Below are 22531 nucleotides of genomic sequence, written 5' to 3' on the forward strand. Positions count from 1 at the left end.
CGCAAAATCCATCAGCATGGAGTGCTTTGAATTTTCTCGAAACCACACAAAATGGTGTTTGTGTCACATATTGGCTGAATGTGCTTCAGGCATGTCGTATTCTTATGCAAAACTTCTTTGAGATTTTGCATACATATATCCCTGCAAAATTCTCTATTTAATGTACCTTTCTAATGTGCAATTTCTTATAAAACCGCCTAATCTTAAGCTGAGCAATCATCCAAATTATGAAAGGAGGTTGACTTTGTATAAGAGGATACATATGTAAGTCAATTGACTTCTTGAACGACATGTACGAAATGGGTTATCAATCAACATTGCTGTATGTTTCTGTAGAATCTCGGCTCAATCAATCTACCCTTTCTTGTGACCCTGAATCCTCCTCGCGTTCCGGATCACACCTTACTTAAATGGCGCACTGGACATTCCTGTTCCATCAGTTGCGGCCTCAAAAGCTTCTCTTGAGCTGAATCAAATTCAGGGCAAAGGAGGAATATGGTTTTGCGGAGCATATCAAGGTAAATTTCACTATTTGTTAGAATGATACCTTACTTTCCTTTTTTTTTGAAATGTATAAGTATTTTGTGATTTTTTAAAAAATATGTTTTTATTTGCTGTGGGTTACCAAACTAATGCCAAATATAGAAATAACGAGATGGCGTGTACATTAGCCTGTACCTAACTCAGTTTGGCCTAAAATCTTATCTCCTTTTTTTTTTTTCCTCCTTGAGTTACTGTTTATCTTTTTTAAATTATGATGGTTTAGTCAGTAGTTGAAATGTCTTTTTGATTAAATGTGTGAGCTTTATCCTATATGGTTTACTTATAGGTTTTCTAATCTTTATGTTGATTCAGTTTTAAAAGTTTCTTCTACTTTAGTTATGTTTAAATCCTTTGCAATAGAGCAAGAATTCCAAACAAAATTATAGTAATTTATTAATATATTATGTTCTGTTTAATCAAATGTGTGAGCTTTATCCTATATGGTTTATTTACAGGTTTTCTAATCTTTATATCGGTTCAGTTTTAAAAGTTTCTTCCAATTTTTTTTTCACTTTGTTTTGTCGGTTATCCATTTTTCTTTAAGATTCTTCTACATTTTTTTTTGATGATACTTTTTACTATTTACTTTCTTATATTATGAAAAAGTGGGTAAAAAAGTGGAGGCTCAGTGTATTTAATAGTATTTACTTAATACTATATGAAAATTTTACCTATAAGTAAAATTAGTAAACCATATAATAAATTTAGTAAAATTTAATAGGTTGTTGGAATTTTGTACTTTACTTATGTTTCTAAATCTACTCGGTTATTTGTTTGCAAATTATTTTAATTATTCAAAACTGAGATAAATAATATTTAAACATATTAATGCATAATTTAAAAAATAGTATTAATAGTTAAAATAATTACTGTTCTATTGTCTTCCCGCAGCATCGCGCGGGGCTCCTTAACTAGTCAAACATAATACCTGTCAACACATAGTACTCAAAAATAAATTTTAAATTTGTAATACCTGCCAAAATTTAATACCCGCGAACTTGATAATTTGAATTTTAATTTATGATAATAGATTTTTTTCTTACATAAAATAATAGATTTAATTTTGACGAGTATTAAAATTTGGTGTGCCATAGAAACGTTAAATATTGTTAAAAAATTTTTAATACCAGTAAATTAAAACTAAATCGTTAATAAAATATAATTTTAAATACTTTTAACAAAATATTCAATATTTAAATATTGCATTATAAAAACGTAGAATATTTCTAAAAAAAATTAATACCCGCCCAATCAAAACTAAATCGTTAATTAAATATAATTTTAAATTTTTTTAGCAAAATATTTAATATTTAAATAATACACACTAAAATATTCTCTGTATTCTCAAATATAAAAATATATTTTATCCATTTTAAATAAATCATTCTCAAATATAGATCTTAAGTTTTCGCCATTGGATCTCATCCAACGAATAAAAATAAAAGTATATGTCATTTTTGTTGACAAAAATACCATTTATATCCGTTATCTCCTATCTACGTGTTTCTTAAATAAAACTAAATTTATATCTTATCTAACGTAATACCCGCCAATCACGTAATATCTCTGCTAATTACGTAATATATAAAATTAAATTTATTTCTTATCCAAGCGTTGTTTCAAATTTATTTTTTTTTTGCAAACGTAATAATACTTACCAATGAAATAGTATTCAAAATTAAATTTTAAATTTGTAATGCCCGCCAAAATTTAATACCCGCGAATTTGATAATTTGAATTTTAATTCATGGTATTAGATTTTTACTTATATAAGATAGTAGATTTAATTTTGACGAGTATTAAAATTTGGCGTGCTATAGAAGCGTTAAATATTGCTAAAAAAATTTTAATATTCAAAATCAAAACTAAATCGTTATAAATATAATTTTAAATATTTTTAGCAAAATATTCAATATTTAAATAATGCGTCATAAAAGTATAGAATTGTCACAGCCCGCGACCACCCGCCTATTTGGCCGAGGTCGCGGCGCCGACAGTGCGGAACGGACAGGGTTTCCCCTGTACTACGGACAGAGTCTCCCCTGTACGTTCAAGGCAACGCAATCAATACAATACGAGGGTTCCAACCAGGAACTGATATCAATCAAGATTGCATAATGGAAGGTATCAAACAACATAAACACATCCTAAGTTATAGGAGGAAGACTAGGCAATCGATCTCGTTTGACGCCTTTCCACCACAAGAATATTTCTAAAAAAATTAATACCTATCCAATCAAAACTAAATCGATAATTAAATATAATTTTAAATTTTTTTAGTAAAATACTCAATATTTAAATAATATCCACCAAAATATTCTCCGCATTCTCAAATATAGAATATATCTTAATACCCTTGTATATAATATCTACACTACCCAATCGTATTTCATCATAATATTTATCACACAATATATACATCATATCTTTTTTATTAGCATATTTTTTTTTTGGTATTTTCTCATTTTCAGCTATACGTTTCTTATATATAAAGTATATATTTTTTTAGTAGTATCCTTTTTTATTTTTATCTATATTTTTCTCAAATATTTTTTTAGTAATATCTTTTCTCATTTGTTACAGCGGTACATTGTCATCGTCCTACTCATCATCATTGTTTGTGCCAGTATATTGTCGCGTTCGCCACCTTCATCATAATTAAAGAGGTATTTTAATTCCATTTAAATTTTTTTCTTTTTTTTAATATACCTTTATACTGTTTTAGTATATCTTTTTTTTTTATTTTTTCTTATTTTCATATATACGTTTCTCAAATACAAAGTATATATTTTTTAGTAAAATATATTTTTATTTTTATCTATAAATTTTTTTATTTTTAAATATTTTTTTTAATATATTTTCTCATTTGTCCCCATTGTCAACACTGGCATATCGTTATAATCATCACCGACGCCGACACATTATCACCTTCGCCACCTTCACCGGCTTCGCATGATCCCATCTGAAAATTTCTCCTTTTATACTATTTTAGTATTTTTTTAGTATTTCTCATTTTTACTTATATATTTCACAAATATAAAGTATATTTTTTTAGTAATATATTTTTTTTTTCATTTTTACTATTATTTTTCTTAAATATTCTCAAATATTTTTTTAATAATATCCTTTTTTATTTATCTCCATCGTCGATACCAGTACATCACATCACTAGCGTCGGTACATTATCGCCTTTGCCATAGTTAGAGAGGTATTTTAATTTCATCTGATTTTTTTTTTTTTTTTGTAATGTGTCTTTATACTGTTTTAGCATATTTTTTTTTAGTATTTTCTCATTTTTACCTATATGTTTTTCAAATATAAAACATATATTTATTTAGTAATTTTTTTTAAATTTTTACCTATATTTTTCTCAAATATTCTCAAATATTTTTTTTATTTCTCATTTGTCTCCATTGTCGGTACCAGCACATCGTCATCATCTTCCTCATCGTTATAGTCGTCATCGGCGCCGACACATTGTTGCCTTCGCCACCTTCTATACTACTACTAATTTCTATACTATTTCAGTTTTCTTAGATGTTGTAGTAATGGTTGTCAAAATCAATCACTCTTTATTTGTATGATGTTAATCGTTCTAAACGTGAAAGTAAAGTCTTTCTCTTTTTACCATTTCACATAAAAAAAATTATTAATAACTAATTAATTGGATTGTCACGCCCCGGGGTCCCTTTTCGTTTAAAAGGTAGCGGAAAAGCGTCTGAAATTTTTTTTTTGAAAATCTGACCCCAGAGTGTGCCAGATCCGCCACAAATACAGGAGTTCCACTGTTCANATTAAATATCGATTAATTGAGTATAAATTAACGACTTTAGAGTCAGATCGTGTCGGTTCTCGTTTTTAGGGCTTTAGGTGTGAGTTTAGCTGTTTATTGTGCAGCTATTGCCTTTTCAGCTCAGCTAATGGAAGAGATCGAAGGTTGGTCGTGGAGTGACCGAGTCCCGACGCTTTTTGGGAAGTTTTATGAGGGAGTGTGCTGGTGCATCCGAGTCGCTGCGAGCGTTGGTCGCTTTTTGGTTGCAACGCTGCTTTTGTTCGTTTTAGCCGCTAAAGCAACATCTCTCTCTTTTTGGGATCTCTCTCTCACACCTCCTCTACTTCTTCAGAAGAGACTCGAGGTTGTGGTAGACTTCTCCAGGTTCCCAGCTCGACCCTCCTATCCCTACTCATTTCCTCTACTTTTCTGGTTTTGTCGGAACGACGGTGCGTCGACGTCGACGACGACGAACGACATGGCCATGTCGTAATCCGAACATGGCCATGTGGTTACGTTTTTAACGTCTAAAGCGTTATCGTTACGTGAAAGAGCAGAGGCCGTTAGGCTAGTGAGAGATTGAACAGGGTTTTGCACAGGTTCGGAAAATCTTGTACATCCTATCAAGGTATAAAGTAAGGTGTGTGAGCTTGAGGCGTTAAACGTGTTCAAGTCACATAATGTAAGTGGGGAGGATTTTTCTTCAAAGCAGGCGCTTTGAATACTAGTGAATGGAGTTCTAAGGCAGCTCTTTTCTATCCCCATCACGAGATTGTAACGTAAGAGGTTAAGGGTTCACCGAAGAGCAAGTAGCACTAACGAGGTTTCATAGAACTGCATGCCATAGAGCGCTAAAGCTTCGGCAAAGTAAAGTGGTCACAGTGCGGGGCCCCAGGGAAAATCAAATTTTGTATCACCTTTTCGCAGACTTTAAAAAAAAAAAAACTTTTCGGACTGGGGTCTCATACGGTCTAGGCGGTGTTTGTGTCCTTTAGGTGACAAGTGTGCCTGTCTCAGAGGGGACATAAACGTGCCGCAGCGTGTTCATGTTCTTCAGTGGGTCCGTGTTGGTGTTGTTTACTTGTATGTTTATTGGTTGGCAATATATATATAAGTATGTGATAAGTGGTGTCTAAGTGTAAATACGTAAGTTGTAAATTTGTATTTAGGTGTAGATAGTCAATTTTACAAAGGTTGGTGTCTTTGTCCAAAACTTTATGATGCTATATTTTAGTGTCATTTGGAAAACTTTCGACAAAGGATGTACCTTTGGAAATAAGAAATTTTTGCGATGGTGCTCCACATCTTTTGGAAAATTAAATGTTTTTAAGTCTTTAGGTGTAAAAGTTTACATTTATTTATGACTTGGTATATTCGATAGATACGATATATAGTTGTCTTTATGATTCCTATTATTGATTTGGCTTTATTGGACCCAGCCTTCGAGATAGCTAGCGATGTGTGCATGGAGTGCAGAGCAGGGTGATGAGTAGCGGACGTTATGGACTTTTTACCACCCCCCCCCCCCACTCTTGTACATTTGTACAGAGGGGAGGGTCACCCATGGCGTTCGGCTACTTCCGCTCCTCATGAGTGGCCTAGTCCTTCTCGATTTATTGTTGTTTCCAGTCACCTTTATATCATCGTTGTTATTATTCCATTTCTCGTCTATATGGCTTATGTCATCGTTATTTGACTTTCTTTCATTCTTGATCTGACTTATTTACGATGGCGATGACATTGACCTTGGCTTTCGTATGTACTATAGATGATATCGTCGTTCTGTTGATATTTCATTCTTGACATTCATACGTACGTTACTGACGATGATATCTGTATACGCAGTTGGCCAGTTCTTCAGGTTTTCATGGGTTAGACTTTGGTTACGAGAGAACCAGTCGTGGCGTCTGGAGTTCGGTCACGGTGATGATGAGAGGTCACGTATATTGGGAAGATCCCGAGTGCCCAACAGTGGTAAGTTGGTGAAAAAATCTTTTCTTGTGAGGAACGGCACCTAGTCTGGCGGTCACAAGCACTTTACGCTGCTCATAGCCCGCTAGTCATGTTATACGAGTTACTAGTTGGCAGCCGTTGGTCGGCTGTTAGGACGGGGGGTCCCGGGTAGCTGGCGTATCCAGCAGTTGACATTTGTTCGTGTTCTTGGCTGGTGAGTCCAGTTGATCCTACCCTGTTGTAGCTGTAGGAGAGTTTGTATACGTTTATGACGAGTTACTTGGTGTTCCTGACTGGTGAGTCTAGTTGATCCTATACTTTGAGCTGGTTAGTGCAGTGTTCATGTCCTATATCTCCTTAGATCAGGGATAAGCTACTTTAAAGCTTAATAGAGATGTTTCGCTATTTATGAAGCTATGTCAGACTATACGCGGGTTATTCGATCGTATTGATGCAGTTTGGGATTTGTGTCTTCGCAGCAGGTTTCTGAACCACGTGAAGCTTATTTGGTGACCTGGGAGGCTGGTTTAGAAGGTGTTCTATCCTAAGGTAAGCAAGAATTTCTGTTAGGAAGCTGAAATTGCAAGATTCTGACTATATTTGGTAATATATGATGATTTTGATGCCGTTTTGACGTTGTTCGCAGCGGGATTGCGATCGAGCCCTGAATTGTCCTCGACTGACTTGTGAGAGCTCTTGGAGGTTACAGTTGAGGTACTAGTGTGACACGAAACAGGGGTTTAAGTTTCTACTTTGTATTAAGTGCAAATTAGGCCGAAATCGGACATTTCGGTTGTAGTATTGATGCAACTTTTGTGCTTTGTTTTCAGCAGGAGTGGAGTCTTGTTGAGCTGATTTTTGGGACTTCTTGTGACTTGTTGGAGCTTAGTACTAGGTGGGTTTGACCTAACCAGAGCAAGTGAAGCTCCCCTATGTGCTATATGATACTATAGAAATAACATATGAATGCATTTTGCGTAACTTGGGAATCGGCATAGATTCAGGACATTATCACCATTATAGTTGCTATATGTATGTGTAGTGAACTGAAGTCTCTCTTAAGTGGAGAAATTCATGCATAGAATTAAACATGTTTATGTTTGACTTAGTTGAATGAATCATGGACAATCTAGTATGTTTCCAAAGTAGAAAACGATGACATGCTTTGTGTCTATAATCGTAGTGCCATAATAGTGGAAAGCTTCTAATGCTATGTATAAATTAGCATTACTCTTACATGATTACTATTCTAGTGGATACTAGCTATGCTCAATATTTGTTATATTGAAATTCTGTTCAAAGGATCGAGAATGAGAACAATGCAAAATAAAACGTGATGATTGAGATGTATTGGATTATGCACTTTGCTTGCTTGCCATCGTGCTCATTCGCACACGCTTGTGAGGGTAGCTCCCTACAAGCCGGCACTCCGGAGTTGGCCTACGCGACAGTTGCTCGCCCGTGCGGGATTGAGTGCCGAAGTGGATTGCCGTGGGGAGTGTTTACTACCACGGGGCCATTAGGCCCAGCGCAAGCTGGATACCTTGAGTAGGTCCTTATGAATGAAATAAAAATACTAAATGACAAAGAACAGTAATGAATGCTCATCAGTTATAGTGTACAGTATTTACTTACACCTCCATGTTTATGTTCATGTTTAGAGTAGTTGTTATGCTTCTATTATTTAGTTGATTCATTACTGCAGAAAGCATGGTTACATGTTGCTTACCTGCTCATTACCTGTTAGCATTGCATAATTATATATATCATGCAATTACTGCTTTTGCTTTTATTTAGTACATCATGAGCCTAGTGGTGTTATTCGCCGAGGCTGGCGGCTTCCCCACTGGGAACTATTATTTATAGTTCTCACGCCCTTTTGGTGGTTGTTTTTACAGAGCCATCTACAGGAGAGGCTAGGGATCGTGGCAAGGGAGTCGCGTCTAGCTAGACATTGCTAGGGGCATGCTAGTCGATCACCTTGCTACTCGGGCTACGGCCGAGGGTGATGTCCCCATGTATAGCGAGACTACCATTATATCTACTTTTTGTATACCCGTGATGTATATGTACTTTTTGGACCGAGAACTACAGTTGTGATACTTCCCTTTTGACAAGATTTTTGGATTGTATTGTCTTTTGTCTTTTGCTTATAGTATCTTGACTTATATATGCTCTGATATCAGGATAGGATTCTTCTATGCTTCTTCCTATCGACTTGCTTCTTGTAGATGCCTTATATACTGCAGGTATATGGCGGGTCTGTGTACGTACCGGATATGCTTCCGCTGGTACCCGGGCGTGACAGATTATAGTGGTATCAGAGCCTAGGGTTGAGTCTTAGTAGACCTAGCAAACCTTAGGCTGGTTGGACTATAAGAATAGGCTCGTGAGGGACGAGGTCTAGTTGAGTTTGTCATTAGCGAAAGTATTTTGATTGGGTTATTTATAAACTCTGAATGGTAGGAGTTTGATCGGAATGTGCAATTACTAACTTTGCAGAGGGCCACGTTGGCGGCCGACAACGTGACATCGGAAGTTAGTACGCGTTACATTTCATTACTTTCGCTTTATTAGCTGGTTTATATCCTCAATGAAGATTCAATAGTATAGGTTTATTGATCTATATTTGTTTTTGTGCTGTAGCTCAAGATGCCTTTGACTCGTTCGCAAGCCGCCGGGGCAGCTGAGGCGGCGGATGTGGAGGAAGTGGGGACCTCCGTTACTTCTGGATCTAGTGGGATCCATGAGTTGCAGGATCAGCTCGCGAAGCTGACAGATTTGGTTGCTCAGCAGGCTGCGGCTGCGCGACAGCAGATGGATGCCGCGCGTTGGCAGGAGGACAGGATGAAAAGGTTAGAGGATTTACTACTGCGGCAGACGACTGACAGAGAGATTCCTGATCCTATACCTACAGTACCAGACAGGGATGCGACAGTGAGAGCACGGTCACCAGTACCTGATACACCCCCAGTAGCTCCGAGGGTAGAGACCCGACAGGAGACAGTAGTACCACCATCAGTACCTGTAGTGGCATCAGGGACAGTGTTACCAGAGATGGTGGGGGCTGAGGAGCGAGAGCGGATGATGGAACAATTGAATGAATTCCATCGCTGCACCCCTCGTATTTTTGACGGAGAGAAAACAGATCACTGGGTGGTCGAGAAATGGTTAATGCACATGGAGAAGTTATTTTATGACACTTTTGTTGAGGAGCGATATCGGGTGTGGTTTGCGACGCACCACCTTGACGGCGAGGCTTACAGGTGGTGGGTGGATATTCGTGAGGATCCCCGTACTGATTTGTCTGCGATCACGTGGAGCAGGTTCAAGGACTTATTGTTGACGACCTACTTTCCTCAGAGTGTAAAGATTCAAATGGAAAGGGACCTGAGAAACCTGAGGCAGGGGGACAGGACAGTGGCAGAGTATGAGCGAGAATTCTCCCGATTACTGCACTGCGTTCCTTTTGTGATTCGAGATGATGAGGACAAGGCCCGTATTTTTTAGGTGGGTTTGCGGCCTGCGATTTTCAGATTAGTTCAGGCGTCAAACTTCTCGACTTACAGAGATGTAGTGAATCGGGTCTTAATTGTTGAGAAAGGGGCAGAAATTATGAAGGAAAGAGACGTTGTGGATCGAGGCAAAGGAAAGAGACCAGCAGCGGAGAGCAGTGGTCAGCAATCTTTCAGGAGACCGCCTAAGTATCCGAGAGGCCAGTCGGGACAGTCGATGGGCCGAGGTTCGTCAGCACACCGTGGAGCACCCGAGCGTCGTCCGCAACCGCGTTGTGTTATCTGTGGTGGGCCTCACGTACCGCCACAGTGTCCACAACGTGGGGGCAGATGTTTTCTCTGTGGTCAGGAGGGCCACTTTCGCTCAGAGTGCCCGAGAGGTTCTTTGCCTGCACCCTCATCAGCATCAGCACCTGCATCTTCAGCTCCGAGTCAGGGGACCCCGTCAGCACCTTCTCAGTATAAACGATCACCGGGACAGCGGCCGTCTGAGAGTTCTCGGCAGAGTTCGAGTGGGCGTATGTATGCCGCCCAGACTGAGGAGGTCGCAGCAGCAGAGGAGGTCGTAGCAGGTATCATTATGCTTTATGATATTCGTGTTCGTGCATTATTTGATACTGGTGCTTCGCATTCTTTTATTGATCGGCAGTTCGCCGAGTTGCATAGCATTCAGGTAGTGCCTACTTTGCATTTGGGACGAGTGATCGTGCCCGACCATACCTTAGAGATTCGTGAATTTTGCCCTCGCTGCCCAATTCGGGTAGGCGACTGGATTATGCCAGTGGATTTATTGGCACTACACAAACTAGGTGAGTTTGATGTAGTATTGGGTATGGATTGGTTGACTCAGTATTATGCCACTATAGATTGCACGAACAGGACGGTGACCTTTAGGGAACCGGGTCAGCAGGAGTTTGTTTATAAAGGGTGTCAGAGTTCATTGTTCGCAATGACTATTAGCTCTTCACGAGCACGACAGTTGATTCAGAGGGGTTGTGTAGCCTATTTGGCTAGTGTTTCTGTGAGTGATGGTGAAGCCATCCAGATTAATGATATTCCAATTGTGCGAGAGTTCGGAGATGTGTTTCCGGCTGAGTTGCCGGGTATGCCACCTGATAGGGAAGTTGAATTTGTGATTGATCTTGTTCCTGGAACAACTCCTATCTCGAAAGCACCCTATAGGATGGCACCCGCTGAATTGAAAGAGCTGAAGGCACAGTTACAAGATCTTTTAGATAAAGGATTCATTCGACCGAGTGTGTCACCTTGGGGAGCACCGGTGTTATTTGTCAAGAAGAATGATGGATCTCTTCGATTGTGCGTGGATTATAGAGAAATCAACAAAGTAACAATCAAGAATAAATATCCATTACCCAGAATCGATGATTTATTCGATCAGTTGCAAGGATCGAAAGTATATTCGAAGATTGATTTGCAATCAGGTTATCATCAGCTTAAGATTAAGCCTGAAGAAGTTTCCAAGACCGCTTTCAGAACACGGTATGGGCATTACGAATTCACAGTTATGCCATTTGGACTGACAAATGCCCCAGCAGCCTTTATGGATTTAATGAACCGTTTCTTTAAGCCTTATCTGGACAGGTTTGTGGTCGTATTCATCGACGATATTTTGATATATTCTCGAAGTGATGAAAAGCATGAAAACCATCTAAGAGTAGTGTTACAAGTACTTCGAGAAAAGAAACTGTTTGCAAAATTAAAGAAATGTGAATTTTGGCTTCGAGAAGTGGCATTTCTGGGACATGTAATTTCTGAAATAGGAATCGCGGTGGACCCAAAGAAAATTGAAGCAATTAAAGATTGGCCTAGACCAACTAATGTCACCGAGATTCGGAGTTTCCTTGGTTTGGCGGGATACTATCGAAGATTTGTAGAAGGATTTGCAAAGATGTCTACGCCGCTCACCCGACTGACACATAAAGGGGCTAAGTTTCTATGGAATGAAGCTTGCGAAAGAAGCTTTCAGGAGCTGAAAGAACGATTGACCACCGCCCCGATTCTTGCATTACCTGTCACGGGAGTAGATTATGTGATTTACAGCGATGCGTCGTTGAACGGATTAGGGTGTGTTCTAATGCAGAATGGCAGAGTAATCGCTTATGCATCTCGCCAATTGAAAGATTATGAAAAGAACTACCCTACACATGATCTCGAGTTAGCAGCCGTAGTATTTGCTTTAATGCTTTGGCGCCACTACCTCTACGGCGAGCGTTGCGAAGTCTACACCGATCATAAAAGCTTAAAGTATCTGTTTACTCAGAAAGAATTAAACTTGAGACAACGTAGATGGTTGGAGTTGCTCAAGGATTATGACTTGACCATCCTCTATCATCCAGGAAAAGCTAATGTTGTAGCAGATGCTTTAAGTCGAAAATCGACGGAAAGCTTGGCGATGGCAATAACTATGCAACTCCTATTGGTAAAGGAAATGGAGCAATTGAATTTGGAAATTGTAGCTCCTGATACACCTTGGAGACTTATGGCATTAGTGGTGCAACCTACCCTGATTGATCGAATTAAAGAGAAGCAAACTCAGGATGAATTCCTGCAAAAGATTCGAGCAAAGGTCACTGCTGATCATGTTAGTGATTTTCGAGTAGATGATCAGGGACTGTTAAAATTCGGCGATAGACTTTGTATACCAGCCGACTCTAACATTAAAGAAGAGATTTTAAAAGAGGCACACCATGCGCCGTATACTATACACCCTGGGAGTACGAAAATGTATAAAGATTCGAAGTTGACTTACTGGTGGCCTGGAATGAAAAAGGAAGTTGCAGACTTCGTAGCTAAGTGCTTAACCTGTCAGCAGGTTAAAGCTGAACATCGACTTCCTGCGGGGAAACTTCAGAGCTTACCCTTACCAGTGTGGAAGTGGGAGAGGATCACTATGGATTTTATTGTTGGATTACCTCGCTCACAGGCAAGTCATGAGGCAATTGAGTAATCGTGGATAGATTGACGAAATCTGCTCACTCTATTCCAATTCATACAGTTTGGTCGGGGGAAAGACTCGCACAAGTGTACCTAGATGAAATTGTGCGATTACATGGAGTACCAGCCTCTATTGTTTCGGATCGAGACACTCGATTTGTTTCACATTTCTGGAGGAGTTTACAGGAGGCCTTGGGTACCCGATTGGATTTTAGTACTGTTTTCCACCCTCAGAGTGATGGGCAGTCCGAGCGTACTATCCAGACCCTGGAGGATATGTTGAGGGCCTGTGTGATTGATTACCAGGGCAGTTGGCCACAGTTCCTACCAATGGCTGAATTTGCTTATAACAATAGTTATCAAGCAAGTATTCAGATGGCACCGTTTGAAGCCCTTTATGGTAGAAAGTGCAGATCACTACTTCATTGGAGTGAAGTGGGTGAAAGATTAGTCTTAGGTCCAGATGTGTTACAAGAAGCCAAAGCTAAAGTTCGACTTGCACGGGAACGTTTACTGAACGCTCAAAGTCGACAAAAGAGCTATGCGGATAAACGTCGGCGAGAACTGGAATTTCAAATTGGCGACCATGTATTCCTAAAGGTTTTCCCGACGAAAGGAGTTAAGAGGTTTGGCATTCGAGGAAAGTTGAGCCCTCGGTTTATTGGACCCTACGAAGTGTTGGAGCGGGTAGGCCCCGTAGCATATCGGCTTGCTTTGCCGCCGAGCCTATCAGGAGTACACAATGTGTTTCATGTATCGACATTTCGAAAGTATATTTTTGATCCAACCCACATACTTGAGAGCGCCCTAGTGGATTTGCGAGAAGATTTGAGTTTTGAAGAACATCCCGTGAGAATCCTAGCTCGTTGTAAGGACTGAGATTTTGACAGTGCAACTAAACTCTCTATTGACGATGTTTATATGTGTAATTTAATTACATAAGCACTCGTCAAGTTTCAGGAGAAAATGAGCTAAAATGGAGAAGTTACGCCATTATTAGTTTTCACTTAAGTGAATAGTAACTCCGGTTTTCCGGAGAAGCCACGGAGTAGAGTTGGCTTTCGGCGCGTATCGGACTCCGTTCATAGCGATCCAATAGCTCGTTTTGAACGGTTCAGCTATTCTAGAACCAATGGCACTGATGGATTTTGGATCTGACGCACGGTTTTCGAGAAAAAGGAGTTTTAACAAAAATAGGGTTTCCGCTCTTTGCTATTCGTGCATTTTAAAACTCCTCGTGCTTTGTACAAGTGATCTGGAGATGGGTGAGAGATGTTTCAAGTACCTACTGGTGGCAGGGAATTCAAATACGAGTTTGAATTAAAGGATTTCGGGTTTCCACCAAGGCCTATGTGTGAAATATGGATTAGTTGGAGAGAGGTCGGATTTTGTCGCAAATCGGCAAGCAAATCGGATGAAACGAAATCGTAGTTTCGATGCCCCCGTCGTCCTGAACGCGATGGCGCTGTCGGATTGAAAATCCGACAGACGGATTTTCGGGAAACGCGAAATGTTCGCTGAGGGGTCGAAGGTGGCAAATCGGAAACTTCGCAAAAGTCATTGTATTTTATGTACCGAATCGCTTGAGATCGAGCGTGGTGGTGCGTATGCGCAAGTTACGCGCAATGGCAGGGACTAAATTATAAAAATAGGGCTGAGGTGGGTTTTTCTGCAATTGTGCATATATTATAGTGTTAGGTCACCATGAAACCCTAACCCTGGGTCCCCTCCTCTTCCTTAACCGCCTCCCTCACGTTCCCCTGCTCTCCCTGCGCGCGCCCCGGCCACCTGAGCACGCCGCCGGCCGCCGGAGCTGGCCGCTCTTCCACCTCCTCCATCACCTTCCACACTTTTCTTTCCACCCTCCTCAGCCACCGAGCTCGGGAAGGCACCTAAACCTATGAAACCATCTTCCCTTGGCCGAGATCCATCTCCGGTGTCGTTCCCGCCGGTCGCCGCCGCCCCCGAGGTCGCCGGCCGCCGCTTCTGCTCTCTGCGCCCGCCCAGACCCGGAGCGGGCCGAGCTTGAGGCCGCAGCGCCTCCGCGCGTCGCCGCCGTCCACCATCGGGCGCGCCACCTTCCCCTCGACCTCCGGCGCCGTCGCCGCCGTTCCCCGCCGTCCATGTTGGCTGTGGTGCCGCCTGGACTCGCCGCAGCCGCCCAGACCCGGAGCGGGCCGAGCTTGGGAGATCTCTGCCTCCGCGCGCCTCCGCCGCTCCCTGCCGGCAGTGCCGCCCTCCAGACACCTCCGGAGACCTCCGGCGTGCACCCCCGGACGTCCCCGACCTGCCCCGGCCGCCGCCGTGGCCGCAGCACCCCCCGGACCCGTGCCCTAGCTCGTGCGGGCATGCCTTGTTCCGCCGCCGCCTCCGCCGCTTCCAGCCGCCACCCGAGGTGAGCTTGGTACTCCTCACCTCCCCCGCAACCTTCCCTGGCCCGTGCGCACCCCGCCGTGCCGCCGGTGTCCGGCCGGAGCAAGCTTGCTCCGGCCAAGCCCGAAATAGGGCTTAGTTGAGTAGGTTACTGTTCCGAGCAACCCGAGCCTCCCCGATCTCTGCGGAAGGGAGCACGGTGATCGTAGAAAATTGCTGATCATCGTGCTCACCTTAGATTCTACCGGGGAGACTCCGTTCCGCTGTTTCGGTGGTGTCGACCCTGTTGAGCTTTTTCGACTGCTATTCCGTGCTTGCGCACGTTTCTCCGGCGATCCGAGGCTATTATGATGCCTCCGAAGGTGAGCACGGTGATCGTTGGTCAGTTCTGATCACAGTGCTCACCTTACTTTGGATCAGCGGATGTCGTATCGGCCTGTTCGGCGCGATTTTCCCCGACTACACGCTATTCGCTGAACCTTCGGGTTGCTCCCGCGCTTTCCACAGTGAGCCATTGTGCTCCAGAGCTTGAGCACGGCCTCCGGTACGTCGAGACCTGTCAGTACGTGTCTCGGCGAACCTTGGAAGTCCTCTGTTTGCGTGAACGAGCCATGTTATCGCCCGATTTACATAATATATTGGGATTTTATGTAAAGTGAGGGGCTTTTGTGTAATTGTGCATTATATGGCTACTGTGGGCAGTGTATAGGCGTGTGTGGTGACCTCTGGACTGATTGTCCATGATCTGTTAGCTTTTGCGGAAATCGAAGAGTCGATTTCGATGCGTTTTTCGGCGAAATTCGCCGAAAGAATGCGGTTTCGGTTCGGATTTCTTCCGACGTCGTTTGGTTGCTTTGTGAGTAGTCTCTAAGCCTTGTTGGCTGGTCACCATCATCACATTGTGGGTTCGGTGATGACGGGTGAGCGATGGTGGGTTTCGGTGTCGAAATAGACACTTTCGGGAACCCGGATTCGTACAATTATCCGACGATAATTGTGTAGTGGTGTTATCTTGTGTTTGCTGCCAAAACATCCAAATTGGAATGTTTTGGGGCAGCAGGTGACTCGTAGTATGAGTCGGTGCATTTCGAGACAATTCAGTGGTCCCGACGGAGTCCCAGTGTGGTTTTCGGGACTTCCGGCGAGTTACGGTAATCGGTATTGGGAAACCGATCTTCGTGAATTGTTTGTGGTGTTGTGGATACTGTGGTTATTAGTTGTGGGTTAGATGCTAACCCGGTGGACCCTCTATAGGTCCGGTTGACATTCTTTTGTAGTCAGGAGACAGGCGCGACATTCGTACAGGTGGGTACTTCGATCCGACGTCGGTACAGTGGTGCACGCTCGGTGATGGTTTCTTACCTTTGCTCTTTCGTTATTATCTAGCATATATATATCTTGATATATAGTGTTGAGCCTAGCACCATGTTGTTCAGTTACACTCCACTCGGTTGTTCTCTTTATATCATGAGTAGGAGTAGAGTAGTTATACCATATTTCTTTGTTGCTCTACTTAGCTATTCTGCATACCATGTTTCATATTTATAGTAGAGCGATTTTGTGATTATCTGTGAGATTAGCGATCTAGTCGGTCGATTCTAGTATTCAGTATTTGTGACCTATTCGGTGAGTTCCTCGACCTTTGTTGTCTGATGACCGTTGAGGTCGGTATACCCTGAGGGGTGGGATTGTCGGTTAGTTGCCGACGGATGATTATACTTTACTCATATCCTATACTTATGACATAATTTGTCGAGTTTCATATCCTATACTTGTGACGCGATTGGTCGAGTTTCATATCCTAGTTGATCTGAGTGGTCAGTCCTTGTGGTTCATTAAGCAGTATTTGCATATGTTTGAGAGGATGTCGATGTTGTCCCATCCTAGTTGACCTGAGTGGTCGGTTCTTGTGCATCTTTACAGTTGACGACCTATGCGGTCGATGGGCCCTGTGGGGCAGGATTGTCGGCTGGTTGCCGACGTTTGATCATTGAGCATATTGCATTGATCGCCCGATACTCGTCGCATTTCACGAACACTGGCGGTCTGATCCACCGCAAGGAGTGTTCTTTTCCGGAAAAGTGGTTGAATGGTGACAACCCGTGAGCCCTAGAGGGGTTATATGCACTGGAGAGTAGTAGTGGCACTGGCTTGAGGTCTGCGGTGCTGACCAAGAGAGCATTGGTTTCAGATTGGGTACTTTTGGACTTCTTGACCGGTTGACGCATATGTCTATAGTAGCAGTCGTTGCATGCATACTTACAGTTCTTACTTTATAGTTGTCTTGCTGCTATAGTAGATATTCATGTATGCTTTCGGTTCCAGTTACAGTAGCGGTAGCCGTTATTCAGTCTAGTTCTTACTTTCTTTCAGTTTATTGCTACTGTATTTAGTATATCTGCTCATTACCTTATACATCTCTTTTGTTTACTATTGTTCCTACTGTATTTCCACTGACCCGTGTTGTTGTATAGCTCTTCCTGATCCGGTGAGTACTCCTCGCCTTCTTCGGCTTGCGGTACCCACTGGGAGGGGAGACATGTTTACATGTTCTCACCTTCCCCACCATTTTTCAGGTATCGCGGGTGGTGAATAGTGGGACGAGACGTGAGGTACGTGTGTAGCGGTCGATAGAGCTTCTGACCCAGGTTATTTCGGTATAGTTATTACCCTTATTATTTCAGTTGTTATAGCTTAGATAGTTATATAGTTCAGTATTTTTATTACATTTGAAAATATGGATTTTCGTGAATGTAATAAACGGATTTCTGGATTTTGTAAAATAAAAGGTTTTCTACCCCTCGTGGTAGCGTTTTTAAAGAATAAAGATTTCCGTGTAGGAAACAGTTTTCAAAAGGTTTTCTGTGGATTTTGCATCTTAGTATTTCAAAACCTGTTTCTGTGGTTGAAAACATTTTAACTGATAGGTGTGGATTTATGCATAAATGTGAATCTGTGGTGAATGGTGTATGAATATATATAACGGTTGGTTTTTTGTATGTTCATTTGTTGTGGTTGTGCCTGGATGACTTCTTGTACTTGTGCGACGCCGTGCAAATACAGGGGAGACTCTGTCCGTGTGAACAGTGGATTCTCTGTATTTGTGGCGGATCTGGCATACTCTGGGGTCAGGTTCTCAAAAAAAAAAAATTCAGACGCTTTTCCGCTTTGTTTTAAACTGAAAAGGGACCCCGGGGTGTGACAGATTAAAGTGGTATCAGAGCAAAGTTACAACCACAACACCATTCACAGGTTCACAGGTTGTTTTGAAAAGTAAATGAACTGAACCAAATGAACTGAACCATTGGTTAGGTTGACCCATAGGAAGACCTACGGTATATAGGCATGTGAGTGCGGGGTTTGGACTTGTGTCTTGGGTTGCATTCGAGTTTAGTAAACTCGAAGTGCATGGTGTTTCTGTATGTGTTACGGTTCGCACAAGCTGGTGTCTAAGTCGGGAGTAGTGGCGGTGTACTTTTTCGGACATCGAGTGGTGGGACGACATTCCCCAGGTGTTGCCACTCCTGTCAGGTGAGGCCTTGAAGGGCCAAGTGAGATTTTCGGGCATAGGCAAGTATCTTAACTGCCGACGCCCAAGCCACTCTCTCTACTTAGGACACGAGAGCTACTGCGAATGTCTCTACGGAGACGGTGCTTAGACCAGTTACGGTCGCGACTTCAGTGGTGCTAGTAGGGTGTAGCCCAGGGTTTGAATTGCGGTCGTTTCAGCGACTGCATTGTTAGTATTGCTTCCGCAGATCTTTGGGTAGGGTTGTGATGCCTACCTATCCTCCTTGATTGCTGATTGGAATCAGCGGTTCGGATCTTTCGACCTTTACCTCGTTCATTCTTCCTACCAGAGATGTATTGACACAGTTTTAGTGTCAGGTCCCTTTTGATACATACATCGTATGCGATTGTTCTAACACCTAAATTGGTGTCAGGGGATAGTCGATGGTTAGTAGGATCCGTCTTGATTCGAGAGACTCCAGATTATTGTCGGAATTCTTGGAGCTTTGATTATAGTTCGGTTGAGGTGCGAAAATCTGTTAGAGAAACCATTTCCTATCGCCGCAGTTTGTGTAGTTGGCGGCTTAGTGTCGCTAGTAGCTTTCGGATATTGAAAGCTATAGGACTCCCTGTGAGTCGGTTCAGGGTCGTTCTGATTTCGAATGTCGACTTGTAAAATCGATGTTTCGATAGTATTGGTTGTGAACTCGTGGTTCAGTGATGAGGTATCAAGTGGGTTGATACTTCGATGTGTCGCGCTTCCAACTCGTTGTTGGTAGTGAATCTTCGGATATTTCGCTTTTCTTTTGATAAGTATATTGGCTGCAGACAATATACTGTCAAAAGAGGGACGAAATACCTTTTCCCTTTTTGGGACTCTGGGATTGGGTCGGTATTTCCTTTCTCTATAGATAGTTTTGACTCTAGTTCGAGTCTGAGTATTCGTTAGTTCTTTAGTTGTGCCTTCCGCGACTAAAAAAAAGTTTGTTTGGTTAGTAATCTTAGTCTATNACAACGAAATCGCCGATTTTGCTTGTTTTCGTCGCAACGTTGGTTTTTCGCTGGTTGCGAGCGTCGCTGAGCCTACGTGGTCGTGTGAGGGAGTATTTTGAAGGGTTTTTCGCAGCCCTGAGCCAGTGAGGTGCTGGTTGGAAGCTAGAGAAGGTAATCGACTCGACTTTTCCGTTATCGACGTGTTATTTGTCGATTTGAGTGTGGATTTCGGGATTTTTGCTCTTGGCTGTGCTAGACTGAGATTTCAGCAATTAAATATGAGTTAATTAGCTATAAATTAATCTCCTTAGATTAGTGATAAGCTACTTTAAAGCTTAATAGAGATGTTTCGCTATTTATGAAGCTATTTCGGACTATACGCGGGTTATTCGATCGTATTGATGCAGTTTGGGATTTGTGTCTTCGCAGCAGGTTTCTGAACCACGTGAAGCTTATTTGGTGACCTGGGAGGCTGGTTTAGAACGTGTTCTATCCTAAGGTAAGCAAGAATTTCCGTTAGGAAGCTGAAATTGCAAGATTCCGACTATATTTAGTAATATATGATGATTTTGATGCTGTTTTGACGTTGTTCGCAGCGGGATTGCGATCGAGCCCTGAATTGTCCTCGACTGACTTGTGAGAGCTCTTGGAGGTTACAGTTGATGTACTAGTGTGACACGAAACAGGGGTTTAAGTTTCTACTTTGTACTAAGTGCAAATTAGGCCGAAATCGGACATTTCGGTTGTAGTATTGATGCAACTTTTGTGCTTTGTTTTCAGCAGGAGTGGAGCCTTGTTGAGCTGATTTTTGGGACTTCTTGTGACTTGTTGGAGCTTAGCACTAGGTGGGTTTGACCTAACCAGAGCAAGTGAAGCTCCCCTATGTGCTATATGATACTATAGAAATAACATATGAATGCATTTTGCGTAACTTGGGAATCGGCATAGATTCAGGACATTATCACCATTATAGTTGCTATATGTATGTGTAGTGAACTGAAGTCTCTCTTAAGTGGAGAAATTCATGCATAGAATTAAACATGTTTATGTTTGACTTAGTTGAATGAATCATGGACAATCTAGTATGTTTCCAAAGTAGAAAACGATGACATGCTTTGTGTCTATAATCGTAGTGCCATAATAGTGGAAAGCTTCTAATGCTATGTATAAATTAGCATTACTCTTACATGATTACTATTCTAGTGGATACTAGCTATGCTCAATATTTGTTATATTGAAATTCTGTTCAAAGGATCGAGAATGAGAACAATGCAAAATAAAACGTGATGATTGAGATGTATTGGATTATGCACTTTGCTTGCTTGCCATCGTGCTCATTCGCACACGCTTGTGAGGGTAGCTCCCTACAAGCCGGCACTCCGGAGTTGGCCTACGCGACAGTTGCTCGCCCGTGCGGGATTGAGTGCCGAAGTGGATTGCCGTGGGGAGTGTTTACTACCACGGGGCCATTAGGCCCAGCGCAAGCTGGATACCTTGAGTAGGTCCTTATGAATGAAATAAAAATACTAAATGACAAAGAACAGTAATGAATGCTCATCAGTTATAGTGTACAGTATTTACTTACACATCCATGTTTATGTTCATGTTTAGAGTAGTTGCTATGCTTCTATTATTTAGTTGATTCATTACTGCAGAAAGCATGGTTACATGTTGCTTACCTGCTCATTACCTGTTAGCATTGCATAATTACATATATCATGCAATTACTGCTTCTGCTTTTATTTAGTACATCATGAGCCTAGTGGTGTTATTCGCCGAGGCTGGCGGCTTACCCACTGGGAACTATTGTTTATAGTTCTCACGCCCTTTTGGTGGTTGTTTTTACAGAGCCATCTATAGGAGAGGCTAGGGATCGTGGCAAGGGAGTCGCGTCTAGCTAGACATTGCTAGGGGCATGCTAGTCGATCACCTTGCTACTCAGGCTACGGTCGAGGGTGATGTCCCCATGTATAGCGAGACTACCATTGTATCTACTTTTTGTATACCCGTGATGTATATGTACTTTTTGGACCGAGAACTACAGTTGTGATACTTCCCTTTTGACAAGATTTTTGGATTGTATTGTCTTTTGTCTTTTGCTTATAGTATCTTGACTTATACATGCTCTGATATCAGGATAGGATTCTTCTATGCTTCTTCCTATCGACTTGCTTCTTGTAGACGCCTTATATACTGCAGGTATATGGCGGGTCTATGCACGTACCGGATATGCTTCCGCTGGTACCCGGGCGTGACACTTTGGGAAGGAAAAGCGATCGGTATGGGACCAAGGATAAAAGTGGTCTTTTTCGTTATAGTCGTTGCATTCTCACAGAAAAGATTGTATCGTTTATTAATGGTATCACATTGTTAAAGAGTAAATCACACCATTTGTTTGAGTTGCTCTTTCATTTCAAATTTGTAAAAAAAAGGAGCAAGAAAAAGAAGAAGAATATAAAAAAAATAGACGAACGACAAGGAGAAAAAGAATGATCACAAAAGAAGAAGCAATAACACTGCTGAGTAACAGCAAGAAAAAGAAGAAAAAGAAAAAGAGTAATAAACAAGAAGAGGAATGACAAGATAGAAGAGTAAGAAGAAAAATGATAGGGAAGAGGAGTAGGAGAAGAAGAAGAAAGTGGGAGACAAGAGGAGGAAGAAGGGAGAGTCAGATTGTACTTCTTCATCCCGAGTTATATTTTTTGGAGCAGGCGTTACACTAGTTTGTTTGAGTGTTGCACTCTTTGAAGCAAATGTTGCACTAGTTTGTGAGAATATTGCACTCTTTAAATTATTGTTGCACTATTTAGAGTGATGTTGCATCATTTGTCCGCCGTATTTATTTACTGTATACTAAAGTAGAACCCTTGGTGTAAAACTGACACGTGTCTTTCTATATGTTTGCCACGTGTCAAAC

General features: G+C 41.8%; 2 long non-coding RNA genes across 7 annotated transcripts; both read left to right on the top strand.

The window, feature by feature from the left end:
• LOC109728824 lies at positions 120–8945 on the top strand. 4 transcript variants are annotated; one of them, XR_002221121.1, is made up of 5 exons: positions 120–518; positions 6748–6817; positions 6915–6982; positions 7099–7163; positions 8915–8945. It is a non-coding gene; the product is annotated as an uncharacterized LOC109728824 (long non-coding RNA). The 4 variants fall into 4 exon arrangements; XR_002221122.1 differs by having other exon boundaries at positions 7102–7163; XR_002221120.1 differs by lacking the exon at positions 8915–8945 and adding an exon at positions 8167–8203.
• On the top strand, positions 19641–21717 carry LOC109728828. 3 transcript variants are annotated; one of them, XR_002221125.1, is made up of 5 exons: positions 19641–19785; positions 20044–20113; positions 20211–20302; positions 20398–20459; positions 21463–21717. It is a non-coding gene; the product is annotated as an uncharacterized LOC109728828 (long non-coding RNA). The 3 variants fall into 3 exon arrangements; XR_002221127.1 differs by having other exon boundaries at positions 20211–20278; positions 20395–20459; XR_002221126.1 differs by having other exon boundaries at positions 20047–20113; positions 21463–21716.

This window comes from Ananas comosus, linkage group 24 (genome assembly GCF_001540865.1).
Source record: "Ananas comosus cultivar F153 linkage group 24, ASM154086v1, whole genome shotgun sequence".
NCBI classification, from domain to species: Eukaryota; Viridiplantae; Streptophyta; class Magnoliopsida; order Poales; family Bromeliaceae; genus Ananas; species Ananas comosus.